This window comes from Rousettus aegyptiacus, unplaced genomic scaffold, assembly GCF_014176215.1.
Source record: "Rousettus aegyptiacus isolate mRouAeg1 unplaced genomic scaffold, mRouAeg1.p scaffold_m13_p_5, whole genome shotgun sequence".
Taxonomy (NCBI): domain Eukaryota; kingdom Metazoa; phylum Chordata; class Mammalia; order Chiroptera; family Pteropodidae; genus Rousettus; species Rousettus aegyptiacus.
The window spans coordinates 41519132-41534364 of record NW_023416308.1 but is presented as its reverse complement, the minus strand read 5'-3'; the positions used below and the strand labels follow the sequence as shown (position 1 = coordinate 41534364).

The window sequence follows — 15233 nt, the reverse complement described above, 5'->3', positions numbered from 1 at the left end:
GATCACAACTTCTTTCCATTCACCTCAGTTGTCACAGAAAGGTTATACAACTCCAGTTAAAAACAAAGGTACTTGATATTTTGGTTAACCTGTGCAGATTAACCTAATCATAGCTAAAAATGCATAATTTCTCTCAGCTTTAAAAAGAAAAATTAGCTTCCAATGCAATTTATACATATCCTTATTAACTTAAGGAACCAAAATCAGGAACCACTGACTTAGGCCTATTTTACAGGTAAGTTAAAACTAACCCTGAGAAGGAAAAGAGTTTATCTAAAGTCACAAAGGTAATATCATAGCCAGGCCTCTAGAATGAAATATTAGTCCCTAAAGTCTCTCTTCTGTTTGTTACATGATGCCAACTGCGAAAGGCCAAATAGAATGCAGATTATTCCAGAGCAGGTCCATGTCTCACATCTCTTTGTATCTTCCACTGACTCTTTCTATATAACTGGAGTTACAATAAATACTTATTTATTAATTACATTTAATCAACTAATACTTAGTCATCCAATAATTTCAGCTCTTAAGAAATCTAAATGCTAAAGTTGAAGCAATAAAACTTTTAGAAGATAAAGTCAGAGCTTATATTCATGACTTTATGTCATAAACAGGGTATAGAAGGCACTAATCATTCAGGAAAATTATATCAAATTTCTTACATTAAAATTAAAAAATTTTATTAAAAGACACCAGTAAGAGTGAAAAGGCAACCCACAAAGAAGAAAACGGGTATCTGTAACAAGTACAAACAAAAAAGGGACTCATATCCAAAATACAAAGAACTATCACAAGTCATAATAAAAAAGATTTTTAAAAAATAGAAAAATCTGCAAAAGACTCAGTAATCACAAATAGCCACTCAACTCAAGAAGAGGTGCTTTCATTATTAACCAGAGAAATGCAAATTAAACTTCAAGGAGATACCTCTACACTCCTACTATATTAGCCAAAATTTTAAAAGACTGACAGTAACAAGTGTTGAAGAAGATATGGAGCAATGGAAACTCTTCTAAACTGCTGGTGAGAATATAAACTGCTATAATTACTTTAGAAAAAAGGTTGGGCATTATCTAGTAAAATTAGAAATAAGGAAACCCCACAACCCGGTAATAATTGCATTTATGGACATATCCCCCCAAAAAACAAGTGCTGCTATGTACCAAATATACATATATGAATGTTTCTACCAACAAATTCATAATAGCTACAAACTGGAACCAACTTCAAGTGTCCACTAACAGCAGTATATTATGGTGTGTTCATGCAATGTAATACTTACTATACAACAATAAAAAAGAATAAAGTATCGCTATACATAACAACATAGACAAAACCTAATGCTGGGTGAAAGAAACATACATATTGTGTAATTCCAATTACATAAATCCAAAAACTAGGCAAATTATATTGTTTAAAGATGCATATTTAGGAGACAAATCCACAAAGAAAAGCAAAGAATTGACTATCAAAGTTAGCATATTGACCTGAAGTAGTATAAAAGAAGCTGGCTTCTGGGCATGATAGTAATGTTCTAATTCTTGATCTGTGTGTGGTATACATGAGTATTTGTGCTATAACAATTCATTAAGCTGTACGTAATTATGCACCTTTCAATATGTCTATTTTCTTTCCCCCAAAAAATAGGTTTTTAAAAGTGCAAAGCACAGGCCTAGTACCTAGTAGGCACTCAATAAAAGATATGAGCTTCTTTAAAAAAGGCAAGATACTATTAAATTGATTTGACATACTTTGGGAAAATCAAAGTACCTGTGAGTATGAAGCAGTCACATATGAAGCAAGAGTTGACTCATGATTGAATACGTCATAATCCTAATAGAAAATAAACTAGTTGTACAGCTCATTTACAGCTAAAAGAGGTAAGATCTATTAAATCCTATATATGAGAAAGCACACTGTTCTTAGAAGTAGGCAATATAAATTTCAATGTTAGCTCCTTTGCCCTGAGCAAATTAATTAATCTCTCCAAATCTCAGTTTCCTCATCCATCAAACTAGAAAATGTCTACCTATCCAGGTAGTTTATCATAAACTTCAAATAAAACAATGTTTGTAAAAGCACTTGACAAGTGGTAACATAGCAAATGAATGGCATTAATAAAATACTGCATATTATTAGTTTAGGTACGGGTAAAGCAAGGAAAAAATACCATGGAAACTGAAAATATGAATACTTCATACTACGACTTTTATTTAGGGTTTTAGGAAGATACGATGCCCCAAAACTGGCATAAAACCTGAGAGGTAAGAATAGAAAGGACGAAATCCCAGATCATGTGAAAATTAAATAGAATCTTAGGAGAAAACCTGCAACTGATATCTAAAGATAAGAGTATTGATATCTAAAGATAAGAGTATTCGCTAATTCTGACAAAAAGAAAATTCCAAAAGAGAACATCGCTCATCAAATATCATTGACCTAGCCCTAAACTGTAATATCTTTGATGGCAAGGACTGACCTTAATCATCTTTATAAGAAGCTTTGGGTGTAACAAAAATGGAACAAAAGGAAAGAAAAAGGCCTCTGTCAGTTCAGTCAATTGCAATGCTCTTCAAAGAAGCAATGTTGCTAAAAAGTAGGCAAGAAGAAATGCTATGGCCACATAACTCAAAGAACAGCCATTCTGAATATGTGAAAGATTGAATTATTATAACATTTTAAAGGAAACAAGTAGATCATAGAGTTTCAGAAATGGAATGGACTCTAGATATCATAATACAAGTCCTAATTTTACAAATTAAAAAATATATATATGAAGCCTAAAGAGAATGAGAAGACAAGCCACAGACTGGAAGAAAATATCTGCAAAGACACATCTGATAAAGGACTGTTATCCAAAATATATAAAGAACACTTAAAACTCAACAAGAAAACAATATAATTTAAAAAGAGGTCAAAGACCTTAACAGAAATCTCGCTGAAGAAGATATATAGATGGCAAACAAGCACATGAAAAGATGTTCTATATGACATATCATCAGGAAAACCAATTACGACGACAGTGAAATACCACTATATACCTATTGGGGTGGCAAAAAATCCAGAACACTGACAACACCAAATGTTGGCAAGGATGTGGAACAACAAGAAGTCTTGTTCATTGCTGGTGAGAATGCAAAACAATACAGACAGGCTGGAAGACAGTTTGGCAGGTTCTTACAAAACTAAACACATTCTTACCATATGCTCTACTAAAATGGCTGAGATAAACTTTGATTTACACTTTATATATGTATTATTCACACTATAAGCAATTGTGAATAATACATATATAAAGGTCACAAAGTCATGCTTAGGTACCACATAAACAAATAAAGACTAAACAAATAAAACAGGTTTAAAAAACTGAAATCACTGGAACAGTGTTTTAAAGGACTTTTGTTCTCTTAATAATCCTTGCAAAGAAAAAAGAGAAATTTGCTATTTTGAATCTAAGTGGTATAGAGTCTTCCAATGGGCACACACTGAAACAATTAAACAGAACCCTCATATGTCCCACACAATTTCAGGAGCAGAGAAATTGTAGATCAGTGGCCTTACGTAAGGCACAGTGACATAAATTCCATCTCTCTTGACACAAGATGGGGATTGGACTAAGAAGCATGCAGGAATCTCATATCACATTTCCATTCTTCAGTACTCATTCATTTGTATCGTTTTGCTGTTACTTTGCTCTCCACAGACACATATTACCAGTACCACACACGGAATCTCTACTGACCTGAAACTATACTCCTACTAGAAATTTACTCTTAGCAGAATAGAGAGGTTATTGTTTCTTCCTTCCTTAATATGAAATAAAAAATAATTTTCCAAAATGTACATGAATAATACTAATAATTAGAAAAAATTATCTCAAAAAATCATTGTTATCTAACATCAGGGCCACAAAACCATTTTTTGCCCCTGTATGTTCCTTAATGAAAGAAGGGGATATAAAACAAGTATTTACTGACACTACTGAGCCATAAGGGCTACACTATTCCTACAGGAAAGGGAAGTTCAAAGTGGTACCCTCCCCAAAGAAAAGCCTCACATCAACCACACTACTTACTACTAGCTAAAACAAAAATAAATACACAAAAAGAAACAACTACCTCCCAAATTAGAAGTCTGACATAAGCCAGATGAAACTATACATTCATTTGTTAGAAAAATTAAGTATAACAGCCAATTTGGCCATTTCCCACAAAACACACCCTTGAGAAGAGCCTGGGTCATTCACAGTAATTTGGACAGTTTCTACACAAAAAGAGCAAGCACACTGCATGTGGAGTAAAAAATAAACATTAAACCTCCAGAACTATTTGCACAAAATTTTGAAAAATAGAAGCAAAAGTTCAGCTGGGAAAGAGTGATGCTTATCAAAGGTCCATTTCTTAATACAAATTTGCTCAATCTCTTTGGTAAGAGCATATAAACAGAGCCCCACTCTTTACACAGAACTATCCAAACATTAACCTATGCCCATAGCAGCCTAGTGAGGTAAATGTTTTACAAATACGGGGATGTACCTTGGCAATACAAAAACTGAGGACCTGGCCCCTGGGCCAACGTTTTCTCTGCCTTTTATTTGGTGCACAGACTACTCAAAAAAGACTGCTTTGATGCCTCTGCCTACCATTTTATCATAGAAAGCTGCTCATAATTCCACACATGAGACTATGGTTTAAAATGTAAAGTCTATACCAAAAATAGCAGTGCTGCTTTGCTTACCACTATCTTTGTCAATTACTAGCAAAAATTCATTAGTTAAGAAAGCAGCTTTTGAACACTTTTTGCCTATACATACAGCTTGTCTATCAAAAAAAATTATTAGTTTTGTTTTACTTTGTATCATTTATTCAGCCAGTTGCTACAGAAACAAGAGTCCGATCATTTTGTACTTCAGCATGTCAAAATCTTTTTTATTATATGAGCAAACATGTCTGGTGACTGACTGGAAGAAAACACAAGAGAACAATGTAGATGAGAGAAATTTTCTCTATCTTCATTAAGGTGGTGGTTATAAAGATTTATCACATCTCACTGTACTGTATTCTTAAGATTTGTATTTGTGAATGTATTTAATGCCACTAAACTGTATACTTGGAAATGGTTAAAATGATGTATGTTATATATATTTTACCACAATAGAACACATACAAAAATAGGGAAAAAAAGATCTGTGCATTTCCCAGTATACAAATTTCACCTAAAAAATACAAGTGTCAAAGATGAAAATCTAATAGCCAAACACCTGTGTTAGGAAGCACCAAAGGAAAGTACCCCTATTTTACCATAATAAGAAAAAAAAAAAAAAAACCCCAGCTGAAAAACCTTGATCTTATTTCTAATTTCCATGCACTGATTAATTCTTAATGAATCAAACAGCCATGGGCTTTCACAGTCTCCATTAAGTAGAAAAGAGAAGGCCTCAGAGTAGTGTGCACAACTTGCATCTATCTGTGAGCATGTACACCATATTCATCAACTACAGTTACCTCATACATCAGGCAAGGTAACACAAACTATCAAAGGCATCATCAAAAAAGTCATAGATATCTCATAGATAACTCCTCTGAGGTAGATTAAGAAAAGAAGAAATGAACTGAAATTTCATTGATAACCACATGGCCCAAATTAGTCTCTCATTATTGTCAACGAGATCCTTATCAGATAATAAATGGTAAGTGAGAAAAGTAAAATGGTATAAATGTAAATAATCTATATTACAAATAGAATTTGCCATTTTCATCTGCAATTAGCTAATGGCTAAAAAGCCAGCTCTATTTTGTTCAGGAATAAACAAAGAAATGAATATATAAGTGGATCTGTTTCAAGGGTAAATAAAAACACCTTTACTCTGTAATAAAAAAAAAAAAAAAAAGAGCTCTTTCTTGATAGAATTGCCAGGTTTAACCACTGGCAGATCGTAGAAAACACGAACGACACCAAAGATAACTAGTGTAGGCTAGGGTACAACATGTTCGTTTCTTGAAAATAACTCCAGTGCAACTCCAAAGTCAGTCAGTCTTACTAGCAGTCTTAAACAAAAAAATGCAGTACCAGCATTGGCCACATAAATATAATTAACCATGCTCATTTCTGACACTTCGCTTCATTTCCCTAAAGACTACCAAATAGAGCCACTTTAGCACATAAGAACAGACTATCTCTGAAGATTAAATAGGACTTCAAAAGTGTCTTGTAACACTAAACTTACGTAAGGTTACAACATCCATAAAGTCATCCTAGACCCATCTGGTAACACTACCAAAGTTAAGGTTGTAATATTTTTCAGACTCCTAGGCTGAAACATAGCCTTAGAAATCATCTAATGCAGTTATCTTCAAACTTTTTAAAGACATTATGAAATCCTTCCTCCTTAAAAAAAAATAAAAGTTTATATCAGACGCCTTTCTACCTTCTTTTGGCCTCCACAGACTAAAGCGACACAAAATCATCCAATGATGATGGAAATCTATAGCACCACCTAAAACCAATATATGCAACTCTGGTACCCAGTCCTAACAGCTTTCCCCATATTTCTATTCTTATTCACAAACGAACCCAGGGGCTATTCTACAGAATCCTAGGACACTGGGTAAATGAAGCTTGAAAATCACTGATCTGGTTGATTCTCTCATCTTACAATTAAAAGTAAAATGAGAAGCAGTAAGGTGTAAGTGAAAAGGAAACAGTGGGATAAATCAATGCTGGTTCTAGCCCTTACCAGGTACATGACCTAGACCAAATTTCTCAAACTCTTTGAGCTTTAGTTTCCTCATCATAAAATAGGAATAAAGATATCTCTGCCTAGTATACTTTCTATAAAAATGCTTTGTAAATAGCACAGCACTGTATAAATTAAGGTGTTATTATTTGTATTGTTAGGTTATTACTAGCCAAGATGGCATGGTGAGTTAGGCACACAGATAGATCTGGAACTCGAGTCTCTTGACTGCCTCTCCAAGGCTTTTTCTACTACTTCACATAATATTTGTGTTCACTGCTAAGCAGTTGTTATCAATTTCTCAAACTTGAGTTTTAGAATAACCATTTTCTATCAGGAAACCAAAATGGTACCATGCATAAAACAAAATCTTTAAGATTACATAAATAGATGTAAATGCAAAGAATTTATAATCTACGCATGTTAAAAGGGGGAGCTATAAAGAATATACTTGCAGTTTATAAGATGATATACTGTGAATGCTCATTAAGGCACTAATGAAAAAATTTTTACCTTTCTGAGCTGTGTGCTGTTAATGTGCTGAAGAAAACAGAAAAGCCTAGAATGTGGCTGAATAACTTGAGGGTAAACACACTGATCAGAACCCAAATCTGATCTTTAACACTGATAAATGTCCCAAAGCAACACAAGGTTGAATCTCCAGGTCAAATGTAAATACAATTTGATGAAGTAATCTAACCCACAAATTACATATTAATAAAAGACTAAATGGGCGCCTCTCTGCGGGATGCCTTGCATGGACCAAAAATAAAGAAAACTGGGTGCAGGTCATTAACTGCTCTAGTGTCAACCAGCTCTCTAGCTGCTGAGCTCTCCCACTTGTGTCTAAAATGAGTCACTGTTTCACCTGTCTAAAGGGTGGAAATACAGTGAAATTACGAAACTCTAAGGAAAAAAAAGACGGGGAAAATAAAGCCAGAGATGTCTTTTAACACATAGTATGAACTGGACTTTGAATGATAAACACAATAGAATATACAGATCTCAAATGATAATGCACACCTGAAAATTATATAATTGTATTAACCAATACAATTAAAAATTTTTTTAAAAAAAGAAAAAAAAAACAAATAGCTGGGAGTCTAAGTTAGCTGTACAGAAAAAAATATAGTATGATGGGAGGAGAAAAATATATAGATACATATACATATATATTAATGGAAAACTTCATCTCTCTCTCATACAGACACAACACAAAACTTGGAAATTACCAATGTAATTTATCAAAACACAAGAATTTCTTTTAAAAAGTTGTGTTTATAAGCTCATGCATATTCATAAACTGATTCATCTGGGAGAAACATACAGTCATCCGAAAGCAGTGAAAAAGCTAGTTTTAAATGCTCAATTTACTCATCTAGACTTAAAGGTTATAGTAGCACGTCTTAAAAACATATTACTCATCACTGCTCTAACTATACATCTTTGTACAGAAAACATGGAAAATAAGGTAGACTAGTAGTACACAAGTTTGTCACTGACAATAGTTAAAAAAGTCAAACCACATTAGAAAATAGCATGGAACTCGTTAACATCTACAGACTTCATCATCCTGGAAATTTTACATCACAGACCATAAGTATTATGGACTACTTTCAGGGAAGGCTGTTTTCTGAAACTGACTCATCCTGAACCATCTTCAGTGTTTCTAAGTATGTGATGAGACAATGCAAGAAAAAGCAATGGGTTAATAATGCAACCAAATTATAGCAAAGCAAGGTAAACTGATCTTATAATTGAAGAGTATGTCTATCCAAAGCTCTGAGTAATTCTTATACTTCAGTGAAGACAGGTCATTATACATGTGTGGCCTGAACATAATAGATGCTACTTATAGGTAACAATATTAACTAGAATTTACAAAGTATTTAAAAAGCACTGTGTTACTATTGCTACTACTATTGCTACCTCTGTTTTGCAAAAGAACTAAAGCCCAGAGAAGAGAAATGACTTACCTAAAATTACACAGCCACTCAGAGACGATGGCAGAACTCATACTTAATTCTTATGACACCCAAATTCTGTGATTTTCCTTAAATTTTTCTTCATTGGTCAACATGACCCTTCATTCATGAAACCTTTCATCCATTTATTTCTTTATCTAGTCAAGAATATATGCTGCACACTTTTCTCTCACCTTGGGAAAATGAAAAGCATATACAAGTCCTGCTTTACGTGGTAAAGAGGATATATTACAATCCAGTATAATGGTCTAGGAAAGACTAATAAAAAAAAAAAAAGTACACCAATGTAGGGAATGGCAAACAGAAAGGGGTGAGTGGAGCAGGGGAGTGCAGATGAGAAAACCTCTAACTGTGGAGGGTAAGAAGGCTTCTCAAGATTATAATGTTACCTGGATCTTGTAACATGGAAGAAATCTGACAAGTGAATAGGAGATGGAGGGAGCACATCAGAAAGAATAAAACAAAATGAGTAAAAGCATAAAGGCCAGGAAAATACACACACACACACACACACACACACACACACACAAAACATATAGAGGAAACCAGCATGACTGGCAACCATATCAGGCATGAAGCTGAAAAATGGGCAGCAGCCATGGCAATCAAGACTAGGGTCATCAATGGCTGCTAAGGAAAGTAAGCTTTGTTTTACAGGAGACAGAAGACAGTAAAGGTGAGTAACATGCAAAAACTTTTGCTTTACAAAGATCAAACTGGTTTTAGTGTGAAAGATGGAACAGAAGGATACAAGGCCAGAAATAGGTATGTTGGTTAAAACTGTACCACAGTATTAGAAAAATGAGTGCCTAAGTTAAGGCAGTGAAAAAGAGAATGAAGGGCAGGTAACATATTAGAGAGCTATTTTGGAAGCAGAATCTTTAAACTTAGTGATTGAAAAGAAGTGGAAGGCAAGATGCAAGAAGTAATCTATGCTAACTCCCAGACTTCTGGCTTATACTATACTTAACCACTGGGTGGAGATGAGCAAGTTATTTTGGTTAGATAATGAGCTCAGTTTTAGATAAATGAGTTCAGTCTGTGAGATCTGTATGGCATAAGGTAAAGACGTCCAACATGCAGTTAGAAACTGGGCATTAAAACTCAAAAGAGATATGGGATTTAGGGTCTTTAGGTTGTAAGCTGTAGTTGAAGTAATAGGCCTGGTTCTGGTTCTCCAAGGAAGATTGTAAAGAGAGAAGAATCTGAGACTCTTAGATGACCCAAATATTTACTGGGTAAAGAGGAATAATGTCAAAGACTGAGAAGAGGACAGAGTTATAGGAGGAGAGCCAAGATAAAGTGTTTGGAAACCTACAGAAAAAAAGTTCAAGAAAGTACAGAAGTTACCACAATTATAAAAAAATTTTTTTTACGACTGAGACAACATAAATGGAAACAATATTTCTGTAAAGTATCCTGTATTTGGAGTTTTCCAAGCCCTCTAAGATGCCCACACCAATTGACACCATAATTCCATATCTAAGAATGTATCCTAAGGAAAAAATCAGAAATCCTGATTTTTAAATATAATTTTTAATGAGTTGTAATATTCATTATACCATAATGAATTATATCCATAATGAATATTACAACTCATTAAAAATTATATTTAAAATTTCAAATGATATGGAAATATATTGTTATGTAAAATAAAAATGCAGAGTAAAAACAGTCAGAAAATACAACAAAATATTAGTGTAAGTTTATATAAGTAGTGAAATCTTTTGTGCTTTTTGTTTCCCTCTTTAGCTTTTTTTTTCATTTACCAAATCTAAAAATGTTCATGTATTCTTTTTTATATTAAACTTTTTATTTGGGATATCACATTGTAGTTTAAATTTGCAATTCCTTAATGCCCGATGATGTTGAACATCTCTTCACATATGTCATCTATATATCTTCTTCGGTCAAATGTCTCTTCATGTCTCTGCCATTTTCTAATCATATTATTTAGTTTTTTTACTATTGAGTTTTGAAGTTCTTTATATATCCTATGTACTAGTCTTTTGTTGAATATGTGATTCACAAATATTTTCTCCCAGTCAGTAGTTTGTCTTTTCATCCTTTTAACATGGTCTTTAGCAAAAGTTTTCAGTTTTTATGAAGTCCAAATTTATTAGTTTTTCCTTTTATGTCTCATGTTTTTGATGTCAAATCTGAGAACTCTTTGCCAACCTCTAAATTCCAATTTTTTTTCTCCTATTGTTTTTCCTAAAAGATTTATAGCTTTATGTTTTACATTTTGAAAAATTCCCTGGGGATACTTGTGTAGGTTTCTCTTCTGTTACTCTGGGTTCTCTACCATGTTCCATTGATCTATGTGTCTATCCTTCCAGCAATAATCACACATAACCTTAATTAATGTAGCTATATAATAAATTTTGAAGTCAAATAAAATGATTCCTACCACTTTTTCTTATATTTAGCTATCCTAATTCCTCTGTATTTCCATATACGCTTTATAATAATCTCATCTATATCTGCAAAAAAATCTTACCAGAATTTTTTATAGAAATTGCATTAAACTTGTTTGTCAATTTGGAAAGAAATGACATCTTTCTATATTGAGTCTTCCAATCCATGAATATAACATTTATTAAGATCACTGATTTCTTTAATCAGCATTTTAGTTTTCAGCACATAAGTCCTATCCACATTTTTGGTAGATATACACTTAAGCCTTACTCTTTTATTTAAGTGATTGTACATGATATTGTATTTATTTCCATGTGTTCATTATTAGTATGCAGAAATGTAATTGATTTTATATGTTTATCTTAATCCTAAAACCTTGCTAATGCCTATATTATCTCTAGGAGTTTACCTTTAGATTCCTTTCTACATAGGCAATCACGTCATCTGTAAACAGGGAAATTTTATTTCTTTCTATGCCTTTATTTTTCTTGTTTTATTGCACTAGCTAAAACTTCCAACACCATGTTGAATAAGAGCAGTGCCTTATTCCCCAACCTTTAGAGAAAAGCATTTAATGTTTCAACATTAAATCTAATGTTAGGTGTATGTTTTTGTAGATGGTCTTTATCAAGTTGAGGAAGTTCTGCCCCAAAAGGTTGAGACCTCCTGACATTATGAATAAAAAAAAAGTCTGCCGCTCACAAATGAGAAAGCAATTACTTATTTCTCTCTCTCATCTCTTATGTATATCCAAAGATTCCAGCAACAAATGTACTGTCCTATGAAGCAATTCACTCTATACTAAGCAATCTACACATGATTCTTTTAACAATATTAAATTCATTATATTTTCTATCAGGCATTTCCTACCAGAAGAGCCTGGTCATAAAAATATGACAATAACTTTCTGTTTTAAACTGGTAGCCTACATAGAAATCAGATTATTAAATATAGTAATGGCACAGACTATGCCACACACTGCTTATACACCACACACTGCTTATACTGTGCCTTGAACATAGCAAGCAATAAATAAATCTATTGATTTAAGTCACTATTTTATGGCATTATAGTACAGTTTTTTAAAATGGAAAAGCTAAAGCTTCAACCCCTTCAATACGAATTAGAATAGATAACATCAACATTTAAACATGATGAATATTTACAACCTATAAAGTTTTTTGTCCCACTTCTCAAACATCTCATCTACATAATAATGGGCTTCTTTTCCACATCTGGAAGGAGAAGGCTGGATGAATGGGGAAATGCCCCTTTCAAACTATAACATCTAAAGACTTAAAATGGAATAATAATAATTTGCCCAGTTTTTATAGATTCCTTCTAGAATCTTTCCATTGACCAAGATTATAATAGTCTGAAACATTTAAAATAGTCTCTCTCCCATGGCTACCATAAAGTCAGGTGGAGAAGATTCAATGAGCAGTCTGGTCTCCATTCAGTTGATAAATGATAGGTAGGTAGATAGGCAGATAGGTAGGTAGGTAGACAGACAGACAGACAGACAGACATTTTTGGCTGCCCAGTTTGAATCACGGAATGATGAAGGAGTAGGTGGTAAGATCGCGCTGGGTGTCTGACCAGTCCTTTCTCTGCATTGCTTGTTAGAGCTTCAGTGGAAAATGAAATGGCTGGCAGTAAGGCTGAAAGGGACTACAGAAAGGCCAACACAAAGGCAGGTTCCTGCTCTCAGAGAGTAGGCTTGCAGTTTCTGGTGGGTCATATTTATAGACACCTGAAACCTAGGACAACCAGCCATAGATGATGTGTGGGCACAACTACTGCTGTGTACAGTGCAACCATCCTGGAGTACCTCACCACAGAGGTCCGTGACTTGGCAGGAAATGCATCAAAAGACTTAAAGGTAAAGCGTGTTAACCCTCATCATTTGCAACTTGCTTTATTTGTGGAGATGAGGAATTGGACTCTCTCGTCAAGGCTACAACTGCTGGTGGTGGTGTCATTCCACACATTCACAAATCTTGGATTGGGAAGAAAAGACAAGAGAAGACGGTCTAAAGGATGACTAGATTTCTTACTATCTCAGGACTCTAAATACTCTAACAGCTGTCCAGGGCTGGTGATTCCAGTGAGCTGTATCTCTGTGAAAAACACAATTTTGCCTTTTTATAATTCTATCTAAGCAAGTTGGAAATTTAATTAACTTTCCAACCAACCAAATTTCTGTATTCAAGTCTTAGTCATATTTAACTGTTACTGTGGCTTCAAAGAAGCTATTTATCTTGAATTGAATTGATTGTTTTTTAAAAACTGTTTGCATTTTAATTGTGATGCAAAAGTTACAGTAACAAACATTTGGTTTTGGAAAGACATTATTTCCACTCTGGTGGATAAGTTCAATAAAGGTCATATCCCCCCCACAACCTCCCCCAAAAAAACCTCTAAGTTTTGTATAGCCAGGCTATATAAAATAAAGGAAATAAATGTATACAAAGCCAAGTCTTCCTTGCAAAACTCCTTATAGTCATTGTTCATTCTGGAGGTCAGGCTAAGCTACAAATTAAATCATTTTTCAAAGACTTTGTTTTCAAGCTATTAACTTAAAATGTTTCTTTATATAAAAGCAATCACTCTATTTATGTCAATATAACTGAAAGCAATATCTGTTACCTCAAGTAGAATGGAAGTTATAAGTTCCCACCTCAGCTCCAATATTTGGTAAGCATTTACTTAGTTTGATTTCTTTTAGGCCTAGAACCAAATGACCCACACTAATTTGCTAAATCAACAATGGGCCTACTGTTTAAGTACTGGTTGTTAGTCACCACACACACACACACACACACACACAAAACTGTCTTACTACCCTAGTTTAATCTTCTAAATGGAATACAAGCAAAACCCAAACGGCAAATTAAAAAGCGGGTAGGAGGAGCAGGGAGATGGGCTTCATGGTTCTGAATAGTCAAAATATATCAGAAATTTCATGCACCAAAGCTCATACTCTATGTTGAAGAGAAGAGCCTCTTGGGTCCTTACTTAAATATTTTATATATATAAATATAAATCATCAAGAGTCATTTCCAGGACACAGCATATTAAAAGAAAAAAAAAAAGTAGAAAGAGGAACCAAGGAAGAAAAAAATCCATTAGAGTAGCAGTAAGGGAAGAAGCAGAATTATTACACGACAGAATTCAAGAAAACATTTATTTTATTCAATTCATGGGAAAGAACCTAATGCACTTTAGTACAAAAAATAATATTCTTAATAATAGCCTTAAGGCATGTAACAAATTTAAATTATACTCATATGTTAAGACAAGAAAGTATTTAATACATTAAATATACATACCCAGGAAAGTATCACTATTAGGCTTTGTAGTGAAATAGATCTTTGAATTGAAACACGTACTGGCTCTGACCTTGGACAAGTTACTTATGTTCTCTAAAATCCAGTTTCCTTATATGTTAAATGGAACTAATAAAACCTACCTCACTGGGTTGTTGTCTGGTACATAAGAGCTCAATAATTACTAGTCATTTATATTATTTACTGCTACTGCTACCATTATTATTCACTTTAGATTTCCATTCCAAATGGTTTTTACTAAGGTATAATTACATGTGCTAAAACACATATTAATGTACTACTTGATGAATTTTGACAAATATGTGTACCCAAGTAATTATTCCAGTCGAGATATAGAACATTCCCATGAGAAAGTTCCCTCCAACTCTTTTGCAGTCTATTCCATCCATCTACCCAGAGATACCACTGTTCTGGTTTCCATCACTTAGTTTTATCTGTTCTGCTATTTATGTAAATGGAATTATAGAGCATATATCCTTTGTGTCTGGCTTCTTCAAAATGATCTTTTTTTAAGATTTATTTTAAATTCTTTTTTAAAAAAAGTTTTAGCAGTATTTCACTGTATGACTATACCACCATTTATTTATCTGTTGGTTGTTTCCAGTTTTGGATTACAATCCAAAATTTTTTAAAACAATTCAGGGTATATAATTAGGATTCGTTTGTCAGTAGTATTAACAATATGGAATATCTTACCATTACTAGTATTAATAAAGGAAGCATTAATATGGAAAATGTAGATAT

General features: G+C 33.5%; 1 protein-coding gene and 1 pseudogene across 5 annotated transcripts in view; one reads left to right on the top strand and one right to left on the bottom strand.

Moving 5' to 3' along the window:
- The window catches only part of SIK3 (SIK family kinase 3), a 212998-nt gene that overhangs the window by 146592 nt on the left and 51173 nt on the right, over positions 1–15233 (bottom strand). The gene's annotated exons all lie outside the window — the stretch shown is intronic.
- LOC107505057 lies at positions 12785–13176 on the top strand (annotated as a pseudogene).